Source organism: Papio anubis, chromosome 4, assembly GCF_008728515.1.
Source record: "Papio anubis isolate 15944 chromosome 4, Panubis1.0, whole genome shotgun sequence".
NCBI lineage: Eukaryota > Metazoa > Chordata > Mammalia > Primates > Cercopithecidae > Papio > Papio anubis.
The window spans coordinates 135,415,392-135,437,160 of record NC_044979.1 but is presented as its reverse complement, the minus strand read 5'-3'; the positions used below and the strand labels follow the sequence as shown (position 1 = coordinate 135,437,160).

Here is a 21,769-nt window from a genome sequence, read left to right as displayed (position 1 = left end):
AGGCCCCTCCCATAATCCTAATCTCATGGCCTTTAGTTAGTTTTACAAAGGGGGCTTTGGTCTCGAGTAAAGAGCAGGTTAGGTTTAAGGAGTAACTATTATCATCTTTGCTTCAAAGTTGAACTATAAACTAAATTCCTCCCCTGGTTAGCTTGGCCTATGCTCCGGAATGAGTGAGGACAGCCAGCCCCTGAGGCTGGAAGCAAGATGGAGTCAGCCACGCTAAACTTCTTTCACTGTCATAATCTTTGCAAAGGCAGTTTGGCCAGGAGGCTGTGGGGAGACCTTGTGGGTTTTGCCAGGACCTGGGAGATTCTCGATCTATGTTTGGCTGTCCTTCTAAGCCAGAAGCTCCCTGGGGTTGGGGCCTGCCTGGGGTGAGTCCCTCCCTCCCTGCCATGCCCAGCCTAGCCAAGGCCTAGTTCAGGGCTCAGGGCACCACGTGGGGGAAGAACTGTGTTCCTTGTGCTGAATTAGGATTTATGGCTTTGGGGCCGGATGGGAGGTGTGCGCTCTGATTCAGTAGCAGCGCTGCTGTGGTGTGTGTGTCGTTGGTGAGAGCGGGGCGGGCGGGGGACGGGGCGGGGGGGCGGTGGACAGGGGTAAGAGCCTCTCAGAGGAAGGTCCCATCAGACAAGATGGGACCAAGAGTCCAGTTGGCTCTGCTGCGACTTTCGGCATGTCACTGCCTTCCTGCACATCTCAGGGGCGGGAGGGGGACAAAGGCTGTAAGAGGTACCTGGCCCAAGCCTTAGGACTAGAACCCGGGCCAGGCGGGAGTGACCGGCCAGGACACTCAGGGCCTCCGCACGTTCCAGCTGGGTGACCTTGACTCTCCAGCCCCAGCCCCCTGCGCCCCGCTGCTCTCCCAGTGGTGGTGGGGGGCGGTGGGGGTAGGCGGGGGCGCGCCCAGGCTTTTCTAATCCGGGGCTGGGAGGGGGACCGAGGGCGCCACCGCCCCTCCCCGCAGGTCCGGGGCCGAGGGGTGCGGCGCGCTCTCCCCACCGCGGTGCCCAGATCCCCGGGACGCAGGGGCGCGGGGTAGCAAGGGGGGGACGCAGGGGCGCGGGACGCGGGGCGGGCTAATCCCGTATGTAAATGGCAGCCAATGGAGGGTGGTGTTGCGCGGGGCTGGGATTAGGGCCGGGGCGAATGGCTGGCAATCTTACTGGGATTACAGAACAAAGAGCCTCCCCGCGCTCCCGCTCTCCGCTCCGCTCCCCGCGCCGCCCCGCCCTCCGCCGCAGCCCGCGCCGGGGGTGGGGGCCGCCGAGCGCCAGCCCCCCGGCCGGCCGATCCCCCCCCGCGCCCCCTCCCCGCGCCTCCCTCCCCGCCCTCGCCGCGCCGCCGTCCTCGCCTCCCTCTGCCTCTCCTTCCCCCATTCTCCCGGATTAATTAAGGAGGCAGCGGCAGGAGGCTGAGTCCTGGCCGCGGGCCGGGGCCGGGGCGCCGCTGGCAGGAGCGCTTGGGGATCCTCCAAGGTAGGAGAAACTTTTGCGGGGGGCGGGCGCCGAGGCCCTTCTCCCCTTCCCCCTCACCCCCGCCCCCGATCCCCTCCGCCTCCTCCGGGGGGGGGCCCCGCCCCTCCCCCTCTCAAGGTGTTACAGGAGCTGGGGCCGGCTTTTGGGTGCCTGGGGAGGCACGTGACTGGGATTATAATTCGGGCCCGGGGGAGGGGAGGGACGGCCGCCCCCCACCTGCCCGGGAGGGGCCAGGAGCTGGGAGCTGTCACCCCCTCCCTCCTTGCCACCGGCCCTTCTGGAGGTGGGGGGCGTCCCGGGCCGGCGCCCGCAGGCTGCTGCAGTTGGCGAATGAGGTCAGTCGCGCTGCCCGCGGTGGCGGGCGCCGGGGTGGGAGCAGAGGGGGCTGGGAAGGCCGCGGTCCCCGCCTTTCACCCCCCTCCACCTTTTCCCGGGCTGGGCCAGCCCCTGGCCCGCGCCCCCAACTCCCAGGCGGAGTCCAGCCCAGCCAGGATTGCCCCAGCAGGGTGGTTCCTGTTGTGGACCCCCCCTCGCCGCCCCGGGGAGGGAGCTGGCCTGTGTGGTGGTGGCCGCTGAACCCCGGGTGGAGGGGACTCAGAAGGTGGCAGTGGGGGGGAGCACAAAGGGTTCAGAGGAGTAAGTTGGGGGTACTCGGTCTGTGGGTGGTCTCTGAGTTCCTGCAGATGGGTGGAGAGGACAGAGGAGGGGCCACAGGGTGCTGAACACCCACCCGCCCCAACCTAAGTACCCTGGGCATGATGGGCTTGACACCTCTCCTGGGCTCTGCACCCCTGGCCAGCAGCCAGAGAGTGAGACCCTGCCCTGCCTGGCGTGGGCCCAGGGAAGGGGGACGCTGTGCCGCTGAGAGAGTTCCACCCTCCTGGCAGTGCTGGAGGGGGATGGAGCTCTGGCGTCTGGCCTAGTGACCCTGCCTCCCAGGACCAAGGTCCTGCGGTGGGAGTCTCCTGTGTCCCCATCCCAGCTGAAGCGAGGGTGCTGGGACATAGAGGTCTCGCTGCAGGGCCCGTGGGGGAGTACTGGCTCTTGGATGGGGAATGTGCCAAGGGGTACCCCGGGGATGGCCCTGGGCCTGGCGGGTGGGAGTGGAGGGCAGGCCCCCACAGTTTTTGGAGGAGTGGGCATTTGCAAGGGTTTCTCTTAGAAGAGGAGAGGGGTGTCTAGAAGCTACCCTGGCCTGCCGCTGCTATGGTCGGCCTCTGTGTGTCTGGCTGCCCCGTGGCCAGGACTGTTGACTCCTTGGCACTGGCCTGGGGCCTTGGGGCTTGGAAGGTGCCCCAAGCAGCTCATTTATTTCAGCAGTGTCATTCCAGAGGGGAAAGGCACCAGCATCGATTATTTATTCTAAGCAGGAGGAGGTGGCTGGAGGCTGGTGGCTGCTGGCAGGGAGGGGTTAGGTATAAGGTAGTTAGGTGGCCATCATGAACCGCCCTATTTGGGGCCCAGGAGGGTGTGAGATAGACTCTGACCTCTTCTGAGCAGGCACCTGCGGACCAAGGGACAGGCTTGGCCCCAAGGTGACAGGGTATCGGAACCCCCATCCTGCCTCTGGGGTGTGGGAGGCTCAAGTCCACACCTCATTCTTCCACAGCCTGCTCTGAGGTGACCTAGAAATCAGCAGTTCTGACTCAGAGGGTCCCACAGGACCCCACAGAGGAAACTAGGAAGGAAGGGTTGAAACTCCGCAGCCGCTCAGAGCCTGCACTCTTAAAATGTTCGAGAACTTAGGGCCGATGGTTGTAAAACTGGGTCTTGAAGACAGCTTTGTAGGGGACACGCTAAACCTACTTAAAAGGACTGTTCTCTCGATGCTGGGAGAAGGGTCATTTATTTGCAATATGCTAATCACAAATAATTTTTATCTGTTCGTTGAAGGCAGCCTCCCGGGAGCCCGGCTAGCCTTCTGATGAGGTGGTAGTCGTCAGCGCTTGGTGTTTGGCAATAGTCTGAGTGGCAGCTGTAATCTAGGGGTCTTGGAGGTAGCTGTTTCTGCAGCCTGCTTGACTCCAGAGGCCAGGCCATCCACAGTTTGGTGACAGCTTGCTTGTTGGACCTGGGGTCTTGTGGATGGTGGGTGATGGCTTGGGACATTCACGTCCTAAGCATGACCTTGGAACCACAGACCGCAGCTCCCAGATGATTCTCATTCGGGGTCCAGTCTCTCTTTGACCACTCACTGCTTCCTCAGCCCATTCATGAATTCTGTAGTCTGGCCGGACACAGTGGCTCACGCCTGTAATCCCAGCACTTTGGGAGGCCGAAGTGGGTGGATCACGAAGTCAGGAGTTTGAGACCAGCCTGGCCAACATGGTGAAACCCCATCTCTACTAAAAATACAAAAAATTAGCTGGGCATGGTGGCAGGCACCTGTAATCCCAGCTGCTCGGGACCCCAAGACCACGCAACTGCACTCCAGCCTGGGCAACAGAGCAAGACTCCATCTCAAAAAAAAAAAAAGAAAGAAAGAAAGAAAGAAAAAATCCTGTAGTCTTGCCGTTTTCCTGAATAACCTGGCTTCCTCCTACCCTGGCCTCTGCACACACACTGTTCCTCTTCTCTCGAAGGTTCTTCTTGCCCTTTCCCCTGAGGAGGCTGGGGGGCTTCCTTTAATGGCCCTGCCTGGCTAGGGTAGGGGATCAGGATTGTCGAATTTGCCTCTTTTCCTCTCCTCCTTCAGGACTTGGCTTGGCTGTGGTGTCTTTGGGCTGAAGACTTCCTCATCCTCAGGGCTGGCCATGGTACCACCTGTGTATCCCCATGACATCCTTTCTTTTTTTTTTTTTTTTTTTTGAGACAGAGTCTTGCTCTGTGCCCAGGCTGGGGTGCAGTAGTGTGATCACAGCTCACTACAGCCTTGAACTCCTGAATTCAAGCCACCCTCCTGCCCCAGCCTCCCAAATAGGTGGGATCACAGACAAGCGCCACCACACCTCGCTAATTTTTTACTGTTTATAGAGGTGGGGTCTTGCTATGTTGCCCAGGCTGGTTTCGAACTCCTGGGCGTGAGCAGCCCTCCCACCTCGGCCTCTCAAAGTGCTGGAATGACAGGAGTGAACCACCACACCCAGCCAACATCCTTTCCTTCCTTTGTCCCAACATTGATCTTACTCAGATGTTTACATTTCTCTCCCCGGTTGCACTAGGGACAGGTAGGGATGGAGGCTTCTCCTTAAATACTTGTTAAATGGCTACATGTTTGAATGAATGAATGAAATCCTGCTCTTGAGCCTTGACCTAAATGGCTGAGCAGACTGTCCTACTTTTCTTAAATGCTCATGTCTGGGGCAAGTTCCCCACTCGGGTAGGAGTCCCAGGGTCTCTCCCTGAACTTCCTGGGGCCCCCTGTCTCCCCACAACCCCAGCCTGTGTCTTCTCTCACGGGCTTTGCTCCCCAGTGTCATCCTCTCTGTATCTCTCAGTTCTCTGACTCTCGCCATTTGTAAGTATCTCTCTCTCAGATGTGTGGCAGCCAGGGCCACAGTCAGGTTCCTTGGGACAAGCCAGGGGTGTACGCCCAGCTCCATGGGGCCTGCAGAGGCTTCAGGAGACACCTGTGGAACAAGACCGGCAGGACCAATTTACAAACAGAGGAGCAGAGCAGGACCCAGGGCTTGGGATCCATGCTGAGTTAAATTTTTTTTTTTTTTGAGAGGGAGTCTCGCTCTGTCGCCCAGGCTGGTGTGCAGTGGCGCCATCTCGGCTCACTGCAACCTCTGCCTCCCGGGTTCAGGCGATTCTCCTGCCTCAAGTAGCTGGGATTACAAGCATGTTCCACCACACCCGGCTAATTTTTGTAGTTTTAGTAGAGATGGGGTTTCATCATGTTGGCCAGGCTGGTCTAGAACTCTTGACCTCAAGTGATCTCCCTGCCTCTGCCCCGCAGAGTACTGGAATTGCAGGCATGAGCCACCGCGCCCGGCCGTGAGTTCAGTTTTGATTGAGGGGCTTCCAGGAGAGTGTGGGGCTGCTAGGACAGGGACGCTTAGTGCGACTGGAAGGGAATTCCCCGAAGGGACTCATAGCAGAGGTGGAGTGGTGGGAAGGATGGTTTTCTGGGGGAGAAGGGGACGCATGAACCTGGCCAGAAGACAGTGCGTTGTGACAGGTGATTGCTGGGAGGGGGTAACAGCCTCCAAGGTGTAGGTATTAGGAGCTCCAGCTAGGGCAGGAGGGGCCTGGCCTCTCGGAATCCCCTCAGCCTCATCTCATAGAAACGTGCTTTCTGCCCAGGCTCCATACTCTGGAAGGGAGGCGGGACCCTGTCACTTTCTTGGCCTACTTTGGAAGTTTTCAGCCAGGTATCTCCAGGTGTGGCAAAGGGGCTTTGGCCTGTAGGGCGTCTTGTAATGTGGGTGTTGGAGGCAGAAAGCTTTTCAGGAGAGCCCCCTGGTCCATCACCACCTTTGTTTTGTTTTGTTTTGTTTTGAGATGGAGTCTTGCTGTGTTGCCCAGGCTGGAGTGCAGTGGCACGATCCCGGCTCACTGCAACTTCCATCTCCCGGGTTCAAGTGATTCTCGTGCCTCAGCCTCCCGAGTAGCTGGAATTACAAATATGCACCACCACACCCGGCTAATTTTTGTGTTTTTAGTAGAGATAGGGTTTCACCATGTTGGCCAGGCTGGTCTTGAACTCCTTACCTCAAGTGATTGGCCCTCCTTGGCCTCCCTAAGTGCTGGGATTACAGGCGTGAGCCCCCAGGCCCGGCCTCATTCATTACTTCTTCACCCACCCTATTTTGGTAGCTCTCTCTCCCTTCATCCTGCAGAACTGATCCATTCTCGGTCCCATTGCCTTCTCTCTGGGCCAATCTGTACCTGGGTTTGTGGCTTCATGAGTATGGAGGGTTGTGCAGAATGGGGCCAGGGCTGTAGGAACCTGGGTTCCTGCCCCGGAAATTTGCCCATTTAAGATAAGTTAGGGCTGGGTGCGGTGGCTCATGCCTGTAATCCCAGCACTTTGGGAGGCGGAGGCGGGTGGATCACCTGAGGTCAGGAGTTTGAGACTAGCCTGGCCAGCATGGTGAAACCCCATCTCTACTAAAAATACAAAAATTAGCCAGGCGTAGTGGCAGGCGCCTGTAATCCCAACTGCTCAGGAGGCTGAGGCAGGAGAGTTGCTTGAACCTAAGAGGTGAAGGTTGCAGTGAGCCAAGATCGTACCATTGCACTCCAGCCTGGGCGACAAGAGCGAAACTCCGTCTCAAAAAAAAAAAAAAAAAAAAAGATAAGATAGGTATCCTGAATAAGACAGGTGAAATGGGTGAGGATGTACTTTATCTTACACGGTCTTAGGGAGTGTCTCAGGCGGTGAACAGAACTCTCATTTCAAACACCCTTGCCTCTGGCCCCTGAGCTGGGGCCTGGCTGACCCGGAGCTATTTGTGTGCCCACCTGTCACCCTCCTTCAGGACCACCTGCTTCGGGTTGCCAGAGTTAGCAAATAAAAATAACGATGCCCAGCTAAAATTGGATTTCAGACAAGCAAGGACTAATGCAGTATTTGGGATGAACTTCTAGCTAAAAGTTACCCGTTGTTGATCTGTAGTTCAGACTGAACTGGGGGTCTTGCATTTTATCTGTCAACCCTACTGCTGCGCCTCTGGGGTGGTGAGACGGATGGGGGTTGGGGAGGGGCCAGAGGTGTGTGTGGCTGACGCTGGAGTTGGGGTCAGGGCTCAATGGAGGCCCCGGGGATGATCTGGAGCGAGTTTGAATCCAGTGGAGCTGATTCACTGAATCATGGCCCTTTTTTTTTTTTTTTAATTTGTATTGAAATGAGGTCTCACTCTGTCACCCAGGCTGGAATGCAGTGGCGCAATCTCGGCTCACTGCAGCTTCTCCCTCCCTGGCTCAAGTGATCCTTCTGGCTCAGTCTCCCAAGTAGCTGGGACCACAGGCACACACCACCATGCCCGGCTAATGTTTCGTATTTTTGGTGGAGACAGGATTTTGCCATGTTGCCCAGTTCCTGAGTTCAAGTGATCCCAAAGTGCTTTAATTACAGAAGTGAGCCGCTGTACCCGGCCAGCACGGTCCTTTTTCATTTTTATTTTATTCTATTTTTTAAGACAGTGTCTCACTCTGTTTCCCAGGCTGGAGTGCAGTGGTGTGATCCTACCTTACTGCAACCTCCAACTCCTGGACTCAGTGTGATCCTCCCACCTCAGCCTCTGCAGGTGTGCTGGACCACCACACCTAGCTAATTAAAAATTTTTTTTTTTTTTTAGAGATGGGGTCTTGCTGTGTTGCCCAGGCTGGTCTTAAGCTCCTGGCCTCAAGCAATCCTCCCATCTCAGCTTCCCAAAGTGCTGGGATTACAGGCAGTGTCCTACTAATGTCTTTGGTCAGGCCTTCTCCAGCCTGCGGCTGGAGGGTCTAGATCTCCTCCTGGCCTGGGTAGTATGGAGGGTGTAGTCTAGGTGGCCTGAGGGGTGCCCAGGGAGCCCCAGTTTTGGGAAGTCCTTATCTTCAGGGATTTCTGGCCAATGTGGTCCATACGGTGTATTTAGAGATGCTGGGAGGAGGGGGTGGGAAATTGCTGGAAACACCCTATTAGACACCAGGTAAGATTTTCATGTAGGATTGGCAAGGCCTGAGTGCTGGGAAAGTATCTGCAATGCTTCCCTTTCAAGGCTGGGAGACCCCGCCGGCGGGGGCGGTTGTGGACTTGAGGGACTGACCCCACAGCATAGAGGCTGCTGGGAATTCCTGCACCTTTGCCATGCTGCCACCTGAGGCAGGTTCCCAGCACCTGTGCTGCAGCCTCTGGAGTGGGGGGCATGGGGGGGAAGTAAGGGGCCGGGGTCATGGGGTCCATGTCCACCTTCCACCCGCCTGGGTAGTTTGCTTGGATGTAAAAGGGAGATGGCTCTCCCCAACCTGCCTGGGTCCCAGGGTGGTGCTGTAGTCCAAGAGACTTGGCGTGGCCCCGTGGGGATGCTACGGTGTGGGTAGGTGGGCCCCCTGGGGGCAGGTCTGTGGTGGAGACAGGGCAGAGCAGGAGGGCCTGGTTTGAGGGCTTGGGGTCCTGGGCGCTTGAGGATGCAGAAGAGGCTGCATGGTTGGGGAGGGCAGGTAAGTGGGGAGCAGCTTAGCCCTTTCCCCTCCTGTTCCCCGTGGCAGAGGGGAGACCCTCCAGGCTGCCTGCCTCTTAGATGGTTGGCCGAGGATAGGCCTCTTTGCTGGCTGGGGTCTAGCAGGGCCTCAAGGTGCATTTTCTGGCTACTGGCAGAACCACCATTAAAGCAAGTCTGTATCTTTTCGTCCGTCCGTCTGTTGTTCCACCAGCCAGTGAGAACCTTGCAGGGGTGTCAGGCCTGAGGGAGTCTCATTAGGTCCTGGTCCCTACCCCCGGCTGGCGCATGAGAAGGGCCCACTTTATATTTTATTTTATTTATTTATTTATTTATTTATTTTTGAGATGGAGTCTTGCTCTGTCGCCCAGGCTGGAGTGCAATGGCCGGATCTCAGCTCACTACAAGCTCCGCCTCCCGGGTTTACGCCATTCTCCTGCCTCAGCCTCCCGAGTAGCTGGGACTACAGGCGCTTGCCACCTCGCCCGGCTAGTTTTTTGTATTTTTTAGTAGAGAGGGGGTTTCACCGTGTTAGCCAGGATGGTCTCGATCTCCTGACCTCGTGATCCGCCCGTCTCGGCCTCCCAAAGTGCTGGGATTACAGGCTTGAGCCACCGCGCCCGGCATATTTTATTTTTTTTATTTATTTGAGATGGAGTCTCATTCTGTCACCAGGCTAGAATGCAGTGGTATGATCTCAGCCAGCTGCAACCTCTGCCTCCCAGGTTCAAGCAATTCCCTTGCCTCAGTCTCCTGAGTAGCTGGGATTATGGGTGCATGCCACTTCACCCAGCTAATTTTTGTATTTTTAGTAAAGATGGGGTTTTGCCATCTTAACCAGGCTGGTTTCGAACTCCTGATCTCAAGTGGTCCGCCCACCTCGGCCTCCCAAAGTGCTGGGATTATAGGCGTGAGCCACCATGTCCAAGCCCCATTTTATATTTTATTATAAATATTGTTGAGGAGTGAGGGCTATGCTGTACCAGGAACTTGCCTGGCTCACACCCTCATGTCGTCCAACCCCCATCAAGACATAGAACAGCACTTTGGGAGGCTGAGGTAAAAGGATGGATTGAGGCCAGGAGCTTGAGACTAGCCTAAACAACATAGCGAACCCCCTGTCTCTACAAGAAGTACAAAAATTAGCCAGGCGAGGTGGCTCATGCCTGTAGCCCCAGCTACTCAGGAGGCTGAGATGGGAGGATCGCTTGAAGCCAGGAGTTTGAGACCAGCCTGGGCAACATAGCAAGACCCCATCTCTTAAAAAAAAAAAAAATTAACCGGGTGTGGTGATGTGTGCCTGTAGTACCAGCTACTTGGGAGGCTAAGGCAGGAGGATTGCTTGACCCCAGGAGTTAGAACAATCCTGTAACCCCTAAAAGTTTTTGAAGCCTGTTTGTTTATCCTTGTCTCTTGTCCCAACCCAGCAGCCACTGATCTGTCTTCTGTATATGGTTTTCCATTTGTAGAATGTCACCTAAATGGAATCCTATAGTCCACAGCCTCTGAATCTGGCTTCACGCAGCACAATGCATTTATGTGCATTGCTGGGTGCATGGGTAGCTGGTCCCTTCTGGTTCCTGAGTAGTGTTCCATGGTGTGGATATGCTACATACCTCTAGCCACTCTCCTCTCTAGGGAAATCTAGCAAACTGGCTTGGCTGGCCCTGCATCAGCCCGGGACCCCCCAGAAGAAGGTGGTTCCTCTGTCTCATTTTCACAAAGGCACCATCTGGCTGGCAGGGGGCCTGTGGCCTGCACCCCATCATTCCCCCCTCCCCCCACACATCGAGAGCTGACCCCAAGCCGGGGGAGCTGCTCATCTCCGTCCTCAGAGCTGGAATTTCATCTTCTGTTTCTGGTGACTCATACCGTGAGCCCCGCGATGAAATTACACCTGCCTGCCGCTGCCCTCGGGGCCTCTGGCCCCATGTGATCCTCCCTCCCGCCGCCATCCAGGTGGGCTCTGGAGTAATTGAGGCTGCGGGGCCAGGACAGCTGGAGGTGGAGGGTGGTGCCAGGGAGGGGAGTTGGCTGTGCCCTGGGGCATCTTGCCCATGATCTTATGTACCCCCACCCTCTGGGAGTCTGGGGGTTCCTGGTGGTGAGTCTCTGGTCTTCACTCCAGCAGCTGTTTTGCTTGGGGTAGAAATTCCATGTTTGCATGAAATAAGAGCAGGACTTCTGGGGGTAGGGAAGGAGGGTGGTGAAGCCGCTGTTGCAGGCAGGAGCATGAGTTAGGATCAAACGAAACATGGCTGGCTGAGTGATGTCACATCTCTGGGCTTTGGTTTGTTCATCTTTTATTATTATTATTTTGAGACAGGGTCTCGTTCTGTCACCCAGGCTGGAGTGCAGTGGCGCAATCATAGCTTGCTGCAGTCTTGAACTCCTAGGCTCAAGTGATTTGCCCACCTCAGCCTCCTAAGTAGCTGGGTTTGCAGGCACGTGCCACTGCACCCAGCTGATTTTTTTATTTTGTAGAGATGGGGATCTTGCCATGTTGCTCAGGCTGGTCTCGAACTCCTGTGTTCAAGTGATCCCCCCACCTCAGCTTCCCAAATGCTGGGATTAGAGAGGTGAGCCACTGCGCCTGGCCTGTTTATCTTTAAATGGGAGAACAGAACACTAGGTTTGCAGGGCTGTGAGACTCAGCTGAGGGTAATGTGAGCCTGTGGATTACCACAGAGCCCTGGAGAGCCCCTGGGGCCACCAAGGAGCAGGAGGTGGGGACATGTGAGGCTCAAACCTCCTATGCCCCTTTGGGCCAGAGTAGGACTACTTTTTTTTTTTTTTTTTTGAGACAGTCTCACTCTGTCGCCCAGGCTGGAGTGCAGTGGCGCCATCTCGGCTGACTGCAACCTCCGCCTCCTGGGTTCAAGTGATTCTCCTGCCTCAGCTTCTCCAGTAGCTGGGATCACAGGTGCGTGCCACCACACCCGACTAATGTTTATATTTTTAGTAGAGGTGGAGTTTCACCATGTTGTCCAGGCTGGTCTCGAACCCCTGACCTCAAATGATCCACCCACCTTGGCCTCCCAGAGTGCTGGGATTACAGGTGTGAGCCACCGCACCCTGCCCTAGGACCACTTTTACTGGAGTTAACTGTTAGAGCTCTAAATACAGTTCTGGTCGCTAAATGTTTGGAACCCATTGCTACCTGAGGTTGACCCTGTGTGAACAGTGGCTGTTCTGGTGAACCCCTGTGTGGCCAGTGCCTAGATTATGGTGGTTCATGGACTCCAGCTTGTCACTGCCTCAGTTTGACCCTCTAGAAAATGGAACCACAGCAAGTACCTCCCCAGGGTTGCCAGGTGGGCGTGAATGAAGCAGGGGACCCCAGCAAGAGTTTGTCAGTTTCCCATTGGCAAATCCATGAGTTTCCCAGGGCTCTCAGCTTCCTAAGGAGACGGAGGTTCCTGGGTGATCACATATCTTGCGTGGGTGTCTTGAGAGATTTGGGTTTTTTTTTTTTTTTTACTGTGTTGTTTTTGTTGTTGTTATTTGTTTGTTTCTGAGACAGAGTCTCCCTCTGTCACCCAGGCTGGAGTGCAGTGGTGTGATCACAGTTCACTGCAGCCCCCTGCCTCCCGGGTTCAGGCAATTCTTCTGCCTCAGCCTCCCGAATAGCTGGGATTATAGGCACCTGCCACCATGCCCGGCTCATTTTTGTGTTTTTGGTAGAGATAGGGTTTCGCTGTTGTTGGCCAGGCTGGTCTCAAACTCCTGACCTCGAGTGATTTACCTGCCTCGGCCTTCCAAAGTGCTGGGATTACAGATGTGAGCACGAGCCACTGTGCCCAGCTGGTTTTTACTTTGTTATTTAATTTGCTATTTGTGAAATCATTGTAGCCCCTCTCAGATGAAGGTTGCCCCAAGCACCTTCCCCCGTACCCGACCCTTGCCTCCCACCCCTACCGAGTCCCCGGAAGTCCTCAAAGGCTGGACCCTGGGGCCAGCACGCGATGGGAAGCCTGGAAAGAGGTTAGCCCTATGCAGGAAGGAAGGCCCTTGGGTGCTCCTGGGTGGCTCCCTGCAGCAGACAAGACCCCCCGCCCACCCACCTGGCTCCAGGGTGGTCCTGGCAGCTCCAAGGGGTCTTGTGATTCTCTCAGTCTGATGTGTCTCTCCTGTTTATCCAGGAGCTGGTTTTTCAGGCATGGCTGCTTCTTGCAGTGAGGCCAGGTGGGGAGAGGAAGGGCTTTGGGGAAAGAGGTGGTTACCCCTGCTCCCAGTGCACACCCTGGCTCCCAGCTGTGGGTGCAGCCCTCTGGGCAGGTGGGCAAACCACATCCTCCCTCTTTGATCCTGGTCCACCCACCCACCTGCCCCGGGCTAGCAGCTCCCTGAGATATTCTCTTCTCAGCATATCCAAAGGAGAGGGCCAGGGCTCCCTTACTTCACAGCAGGGTGCAGTGGAACCATCAGGGTCTTTGAAGCCAGACACACCTAGGTTCAAATCCGAGCCTGACTGCTGAGCTGCTGTGTGACCACAGGCAAGTGACTGTACCTCTCTGAGCCTCATCTGAACAAACAAGGATAGTTTTCTTATATAGTATTGCCAGGTTCTTGGGAAAATCAGTGTATTCAGTTGCGGGGAGCTAGCTGCCATCTCAGTGAAGAACACTTTTTCAGCTTGTCCCATGATGACCCCAGAAGCTGGCCCCATGGGAGCCCCACTTCCCCAGACAGCGAACCTTGGACCCCTTCATTCTAAGATCCGTTCTTATCTTCTGCCTGTCTGGGACACACCCCTCTGTCCCTGGGGTGTGGGGTGTGGCATGCCTCCATTTATTTATTTATTTTTTAAGACAGAGTCTTGCTCTGTCTCCCAGGCTGGAGTGCAGTGGCAGGATCTCGGCTCACTGCAACCTCCACCTCCTGGGTTCAAATGAGTCTCCTGCCTCAGCCTCCCGAGTAACTGGAATCACAGGCGCCTGCCACCATGCCTGGCTAGGTTTTTGTGTTTTTAGTAGAGACACGGTTTCACCATGTTGCCCAGGCTGGTCTTGAACTCCTGGCCTCAAGTGATCCACCTGCTTTGGCCTCCCAAGGTGCTGCGATTACAGGCGTGAGCCACCGCGCCCGGCCAGCATGCCTCGGTTTCTGCTTCTGCAAACTGGGAAAACCTCAAAAGGTAGAACTGGTTGGTTCTACCCTCAGCCTGCTGACCCCTTAGCCCCTCAAGGTCACGGTCAACCATCCCACTTGTTAGAGGCCAGGCCCTGTTCTGGGCTGGAGGATACCTGTGGCTGCTTAGGGGATGGGAGACAATGCCACTCCCAGGTGTTGTTGATGGCAACCTGCAGGAGAAGTGGCTTTCTGCACAGCCCTGGAGGACGGAGATTCGGACAGAAGTGTAGGGCCAGAGACAGGACGTGACGGTGGGGCTGCTGTATTGACTCCAGGTGAAGATCTGTATCTGTATCTGAGCCAGGGGTTCCCGTGGCTCCTGGAAAAGCTGCAGACTGGGCATGGCCAGGCCCTGCCTATGTCTGTCTGTGCCAGCCACGATGAGCCTCATCGTTTCTAAAACGTACTGTGCTCTGTCTCGCTTCCTGGAACACTGCTGCCTCTCCCCTAGAGCGTGTGTAATGCTCCCTGGCTGTGTCCCTGGGCTGATTTCTCGTTGCAGGTCTCAGCTGGGATGTCACTTCTCTCTGCAGAGCTTCCCTGACCTCATCTCCCCCTCCAGGTCACGTTAGGTGCCTCTTGCCTGTGTCCCCAGCCACAGCCCGCATCACAAACAAGATTCTTATTGCCCTTGTGCTTGTCTGTCACCTTCACAGACAGAGTGTGACTTCCAGTGGGTCAGGGCCCCATCATTGTGTTGTTCTCCACATCCCTGCCCTTCTTGGCACCCTGCTTGGTGCGGAGTGGGCATCCTGTGCAACCTTGTCAAGTGAATTAGAAGCAAGCTCTGGGTGGGAGCCCATGAAGGGTGGGGACCTCCTCCACCCTTTTTTTTTTTTTTTTTGGAGACAGGGTCTCACTCCATTGCTCAGGCTGGAGTGCAGTGGCACGATCTTGGCTCACTGCAACCTCTGCCTCCGGGGTTAAAGCAATTCTGCCTTAGCCTCCCCAGTAGCTGGGACTTCAGGCACCTGCCAACACACCCGGCTAGTTTTTGTATTTTTAGTAGAGATGGGGTTTCACCATGTTGGCCAGACTGGTCTCGAACTCCTGACCTCAAGTGATCCACCCGCCTCAGCCTCCCAAAGTGTTAGGATTACAGGGGTGAGCTCCCGTGCCCGGCCCCCCTCCATCCTTCAATCCCAGCTCTCATTGGCGCTCCTCTACCCACACCAGGAGTTGCTTCTGCTGGCCTGGCTGTGGCGTTCAGAGGCATCTGGGGGGCAGTGGCGATGACAGTGCGGGGGGGGGGCACCTTGTCTCTCTGAGCCGGGTGCAGCCCAGTTTGGGGCGTTTCCCTCCAGGAAAGACAGCTGATGTGTACAGACAGCGCCAGTGTGAAGTGCCAGGACAGTTAATCCTCTGGACTATTTATTTATTTATTTATTTATTTATTTATTTATTTATTTTGTTTCGTTGTTGAGACGGAGTCTTGCTCTGTCGCCCAGGCTGGAGTGCAGTGGCGTGATCTCAACTCACTGCAACCTCCGCCTCCCAGGTTCGAGCGATTTGCCTGCCACAGCCTACCGAGTAGCTGGGATTACAGGCATTCACTACCACACCTGGCTAATTTTTGTATTTTATTTTGTATTTAATTTTTAATTTTTATTTTTTGAGTCAGAGTCTCGCTCTGTCACCCAGGCTGGAGTGCAGTGGTGTGATCTCGGCTCACTGCAACCTCCAACTCCTGGTTTCAAGCCATTCTCCTGCCTCAGCCTCCTGAGTAGCTGGGATTACAGGCGCCCGCCATGGCTCCCGACTAATTTTTGTATTTTTAGTAGAGATGAGGTTTCACCACATTGGACCAGACTGGTCTTGAACTCTTGGCCTCAGGTGATCCGCCTCGGGGCTATTTAGACACACATCATTGTCTGGTCGCAGGGGTGTGTATATGCACGTGTATGTGACATTCCTGAGGCCACCCGGTGGGTGATGAGGCCTGATTACTTGACATTCTGCTTAATCCTGACTGTCAGCCTGGAGCTTTACTCCCCAGTGTACAGAGCTCCCCGAGTCCTGGTTAGTGGCAAAGAGGGGACCATCCCCGGTCATTTAGGACTGAATTTGGCTACAGGTAATAAAACACCCAACTGTAAATATAGCAAATATCTATAAGCCAGGTCAGGTGCGGCGGCCTAGGCATGTAATTTTAGCACTTCAGGAGGCTGAGATGGGCAGATTGCTTGAGTTTAGGAGTTCAAGACCAGCCTGGGCAACATAGTGAGACCCTGTCTCTACAAAACATAAAAATAATTAAAAAAAAAAAAAATGGCTAGGCGCGGTGGCTCATGACTGTAATCCCAGCACTTTGGGAGGCCGAGACAGGTGGATCACGAGGTCAGGAGTTCAAGACGAGCCTGGCCAACATGGTGAAACCCCATCTCTACTAAAAATACAAAAATTAGCCAGGTATGGTGATGTGTGCCTGTAATCCCAGCTACTTGGGAGGCTGAGACAGGAGAATCGCTTGAACCCAGGAGGCGGAGGTTGCAGGGAGCCGAGACTGCGCCACTGCGCTCCAGCCTGGCAACAGAGCGGCGAGACTCTGTCCCCCCAAAACAAAACAAAACAAAACAAAAAACTATATGTGTGTATATGTGTGTGTGTATATATATATATATGTAGCCTGGCAGACTTTAGATATTAAACCTGACAGTTAAACAAAGAGGAGTGTATTTATTCCTCATAAGAAAATATGGAAGGCATTTGGAGGATGGGATGGGTACCTGTGAGTAGGTATTCGGAGGCTGGGGTAGGAGTGTGTGGTGATGCTTTTCGGGGCTCAGTGATGTCTCCAGGGACTTGATTCTGTTCTCTACCATGTTGGATTTTTTTTGTAAGTTTATTTTAAAACTATTCCTTTAAAGTGTATAATTCAGTGTTTTTTTAAAAATATATTCACAGAGTTGTGCAGTCTAATTTCAGAGCGTTTTTATCATCCTAAGAATCTCCACCCATTAAGCAGTCAGCCCTCATTCCCTCCTCCCCCATCCCCTGGCAACCACTAATTTACTTTCCATCTCTGTAGATTTGCCTATTCTGGGCGTTTCTTGTAGATGGAATCATGTAATATGTGGTCTTTTGAGTTTGGCCTTTTCTCAGTGAGTATAATGTGTTCAAGGTTCATCCACGTTGTAGCGTGAGTCAATGTGCCTTTCTTTATGTGGCCAAATAATATTCCATTTAATGGATATACCATATTTTGTTTATCTGTTCATCAGTTATAGACATTTGGGGTGTTTCTACTTTTTTTTTTTTTTTTTTTTTTTGAGACAGGGTCTTGCTCTGTCACCCAGGCTGGAGTGCTTTGGTGGGATCGTGGCTCCCTGCAGCCTCAAACTCCTGGGTTCAGGGGATCCTCCTGCCTCAGCCTCCCAAGTAGCTGGGACTACAGGCACCAAGCCACCACACCTGACTAATTTTTAAATTTTTTTTTGGTAGAGACAGGGCATATGTATTAGCAAGGCCCTGTCTCTACCAAAAAAATATAAAAATTATTGTATTCTTATTCTTTATTATGATATCATTACACCATAAAATTCACCATTTCATTTATTTAGTTTATTTTTTTTTTGAGACGGAGTCTCGCTCTATCGCCCAGGCTGGAGTGTGGAGCGCAGTGGCGCGATCTTGGCTCACTGCAAGCTCCGCCTCCCAGGTTCATGCCATTCTCCTGCCTCAGCCTCCCGAGTAGCTGGGACTACAGGCATGTGCCACCATGCCTGGCTAATTTTGTTTTGTATTTTTAGTAGAGACAGGGTTTCACTGTTTCTACTAGTAGAGACAGGATGGTCTTGATCTCCTGACCTCGTGATCCGCCTGCCTCGGCCTCCCAAAGTGCTGGGATTACAGGCGTGAGCCACTGTGCCCGGCCTATTTATTTAGTTTTCTTAGAGACAGGGTCCTGTTCTGTTGGCCAGGCTGGGGTGCAGTGGTGCAGTCATGGCTCACTGCAACCTCCATTTCCCAGGCTCCAGCTATCCTCCTGCCTTAGCCTCCCGAGTAGCTGGGACTACAGGTTTGTGCCACCATGCCCGGCTAATTTTTGTATCTCTTGTAGAGATGGGGTTTTGCTTCGTGGCCCAGGCTGGTCTTGAACTCCTGGGCTCAAGCAATCCACCCACCTCAGCCTCTCAAAGTGCTGAGATATATAAGCATAAGCCACCACATGCGGCCAAATTTACCATTTTAAAATAACGCTATGCAGTATTTTTAGTATCTTCATTAAGTTGTGCGACCATTGCACCATCTAATTCCGATCATTTTCATCACTGAAAAGAAGCCTATTACCTCATTAGCAGTCTCTCTATTCCCAGCACCCCCCACTCCAGCCCCTGGTAATTGCTAATGGTTGTCTCTATGGGTTTTTGACGGCTCCTTTATAAAGTTAAGCCTTCATCTACCATATGACTAGGTATTTACCTGTGAGAAATGAAAGCTCAGGTTCACAGAAAAACCTAAAGAGGAATATGTATAGTGGCTTTATTCATAATTGCCCCAAACAGGAAACAATTCAGATGTCCAGCTGCCCAGTGAATAAACAATTTGGAACATCTGTACTGTGGAATGCTAGTCAGCCGTGAAAAAGGATGAACGATGGATACCACACCACCACAGGGAAGCCTCACAAGCATTGTGCTAAGGGAAGGAAGCAGACTGGAAAGGCCACTTCCAACCTGGTTCTGTTCATATGTGGGGTTTTTTGGGTTTTTTTGTTTTGTTTTGTTTTGTTTTGTTTTGTTTTTGAGATGGAGCTTTGCTCTGTTGCCCAGGCTGGAGTGCAATGGCACGATCTCGGCTAACTGCAACCTCTGCCTTCCTGGTTCAAGCAATTCTCCTGCTTCAGCCTCCCGAGTAGCTGGAACTACAGGCACACGCCACCACACCTGGCTAATTTTTTTTGTATTTTTAGTAAAGACGGGTTTTCGCCATGCTGGCCAGCCTGGTCTCGAACTCCTGACCTCAGGTGATCTGCCCTCCTTAGCCTCCCAAAGTGCTGGGATTACAGGCATGAGCCACTGCGCCTGGCCTCTGGTTCTATTCATACGATGTTCTGGAAAATGCAAGATTAGGGACAGGGTTTGCCTGGGAGTGGGAGACGTTTTTGAGGAGATGGAACTGAAATGTGTTTTGATTACCATTCCCGTTACCTGACTGCGTGCATTTGTGAAAACTCATAGAAATATGGCCAGAGGGGGTGGCTCATGCCTGTAATCCCAGCACTTTGGAAGACTGAGGCAGGAGGATTGCTTGAGGTCAGGAATCTGAGACCAGCTTACACAGCAAAAAAAAAAAAAAAAAAAAAAGGTTAGCCAGGTGTGGTAGCACACAGCTGTAGTTCCAGCTACTCGGGAGGCTGAGCCGGGAGAACTGCTTGAGGCTGGGAGTTCAAGTCTGCGGTGAGCTATAATTGTGCCACTGCACTCTAGCCTGGGTGACAGAGCGAGACCCCATCTCTACAAAAAAAAATTTAAAAATTCGCCAGGCACGGTGGCTTGTGCTTCTATTCCCATTCCCAGCTACTCAGGAGGCTGAGGTGGGAGGGTGGTTTGAGCCCAGGAGTTTGAGACCAGACTATGTTGCCTGGGTTACATAGCAAGACCCCTGTCTCTATCTTTTTGAAATAAAAAAAAAGCCGGGTGTGGTGGCTGACGTCTGTAATCCCAACACTTTGGGAGGCCAAGGCAGGCAGATTGTGAGGTCAGGAGATTGAGACCATCTGGCCAATGTGGTGAAACTCCATCTCTACTAAAATTACAAAAAGTAGCCAGGCGTGGTGACAGGTGCCTGTAGTCCCAGCTGCTCAGGAGGCTGAGGCAGGAGAATCACTTGAGCCCGGGAGGCGGAGGCTGCAGTGAGTCAAGATCGCGCCATTGCACTCCAGCCTGGGTGACAGAGTGAGACTCTGTCTCAACAAAAAACAAAAAAACGAAACAGAAAACTCATAGAACTGTATGTCCGAAAGAGTGACTTTTATTGCATGTATATTACACCCCAGGTAAAGAGGGGCCTGGACTGAAACTGGCCTTTCTAGAGTAACTCCATTTGGAGTTCACCATCTCATTTGTTCTAGTTGGTGCCACCATCCCTTCTACAGTGAGTTTCAGTCTGTCAAGTTGGCCAACCTGACTTGTGCCTAGGGCCGGGACCAGGGGCTCCAGTGGGGCCCCCCTCTTTCCCCTTCCTTGGGCATCCTAACCCCTCCTCGTTTCCTGAGCCTCTTGGATGGAGGGAGCCATAGAATGTTAGAACTGGAAGGAACCTCAGAATATACTGGCCTCTTCTTTTTCAGATGGGGAAACTGAGGCTCAGGGCTGGGAAGACACTTGACTAAGGTTCTAGAGTTATGAGGATCAAGATCTAAAACCACATCTGGCTGGGCACCGTGGCTCATGCCTGTAATCCCAGCACTTTGGGAGGCTGAGGCAGGAGGATCACTTGAGGTTGGGAGTTCAAGAGCAACCTGAGCAACATGGTGAAACCCTGTCTCTATTAAAAATACAAAAAAAAATTTAGCCAGGCATGGTGACGGGTGCCTGTAATCCCAGCTACTTGTGAGGCTGAGACATAAGAACTGCTTGAACCTGGGAGGCGGAGATTGCAGTGAGCCAAGATCGCACCATTGCCCACCAGCCTGGGCAACGAGAGCGAAACTCCGTCTCAATAAATAAATAAATAAATAATCAATCAGTCAATCAATCAATCTACATCCATGACTCTTGGTCTGGGCCTCCTTGCCCTCCTGCAGATGCCCCTGGAGCCTCCCTCGTCTCCTGCTCCTGGTTCGGGAGGCTGGACAGGTCCATGCTGGCCTCACAGCCAGTGGGAGGCTTTGTAGTAGCGTTTGCTGGACAGGGAAGAGGCGGGTAGGGAAGGGAGAGTGGTCAGAGCATCTGTAACACCGCAGCGGAGGAGAGAGTGCGGTGAAGGCTGGCGAGTGGTTGATTGTGGGGAGCTGTGAGAATGGTTGATGGCCCCCCAGGGACAGACAGGAGAACGTAGCAGTGGTGTCTGCTCTTTGGAGCTCCTGACGTCACATGGAGTAACCTCCAAGCCTCACGATGTGTTCAGGTAGATCCCAGCAAATGCAGAATTGGGGTCAGCCTGGTTGGGATGGCAACCAGAAGAGCTTCCTAAGGGAAGGACCCCAGGAGAACCTGGTGGGGGCAGGGGAGAGATCTTGGCCAGTGTCCCTCCCCAGGGGGGGAACCCAGTCTCAGGGATGTAGCTCTGCCCCGGTTTATGCTGGTATTGCTGTGTCCACCAGCCTGGGGCTGCCAAGAGCTCTGGAAACTTCCGTGAGGATGGGCGTGGAGGGTGGGGGGTGGGCATGTTGGCAACTCAGTGCTTTTTTTTTTTTTTTTTTTTGAGACAGGGTCTTCCTCTGTCACCCAAGCTGGAGTGCAGTGGAACAGTCATAGCTCACTGCAGCCTCAAACTCCCGGCCTCAAGTGATCCTCTCGCTTTGACCTCCCAACGTGTTGGGATTACAGGCATGAGCCACTGCGCCCGGCTTTGGGGATTCTTATTGGCTGTGAACCCGCCACTTGTTGCTCCCATTTTCTTGGTTTAGTGGCCACTCCTGCAGCTGAGGGGAGGCAGACTGAGCCTCCTGGAGTCTGGGGTCTGGGTAGTGAGCCTGCCCACTTCCAGGAACCATCCATAACCCACCCACATCCTGGACAGCTCGTGACCTTGGTAATACAGACACTTGCACACGGCCCTGTTTTTGGCTCTGAAAATGATATCTTCAGCCGGGCATGGTGGCTCACACCTGTAATCCCAGCACTTTGGGAGGCCGAGCCCGGCAGATCACCTGAGGTCAGGAGTTCGAGACCAGCCTGACCAACTTGATGAAACCCCGTCTCTACTAAAAATACAAAAATTAAGGCTGGGCGTGGTGGCTCACGCCTGTAATCCCAGCACTTTGGGAGGCTGAGGCAGGTGGATCACCTGAGATCAGGAGTTCGTGACCAGGCTGACCAACATGGCGTAAACCCTGTCTCTACTAAAAATACAAAAAAAAAAAAAAAAAAAATTAGCTGGGCATGCTGGCGGGTGCCT

The 21,769-nt window shown here is 53.8% G+C and overlaps 1 protein-coding gene across 3 annotated transcripts in view; it reads left to right on the top strand.

The window, feature by feature from the left end:
• The first annotated feature begins 1,100 nt into the window (after positions 1-1,100).
• The window catches only part of GTF2IRD1 (GTF2I repeat domain containing 1), a 145,569-nt gene continuing 124,900 nt past the window's right edge, over positions 1,101-21,769 (top strand). The window contains exon 1 of one of the 3 annotated variants that reach the window (XM_031665465.1): positions 1,101-1,481. The gene's annotated coding sequence lies outside the window, so the exon portion shown is untranslated. Of the gene's footprint in view, positions 1,482-1,620; positions 1,817-21,769 lie in introns of those variants that run through there. The other 2 variants (XM_031665467.1, XM_031665466.1) reach the window with 2 other exon arrangements.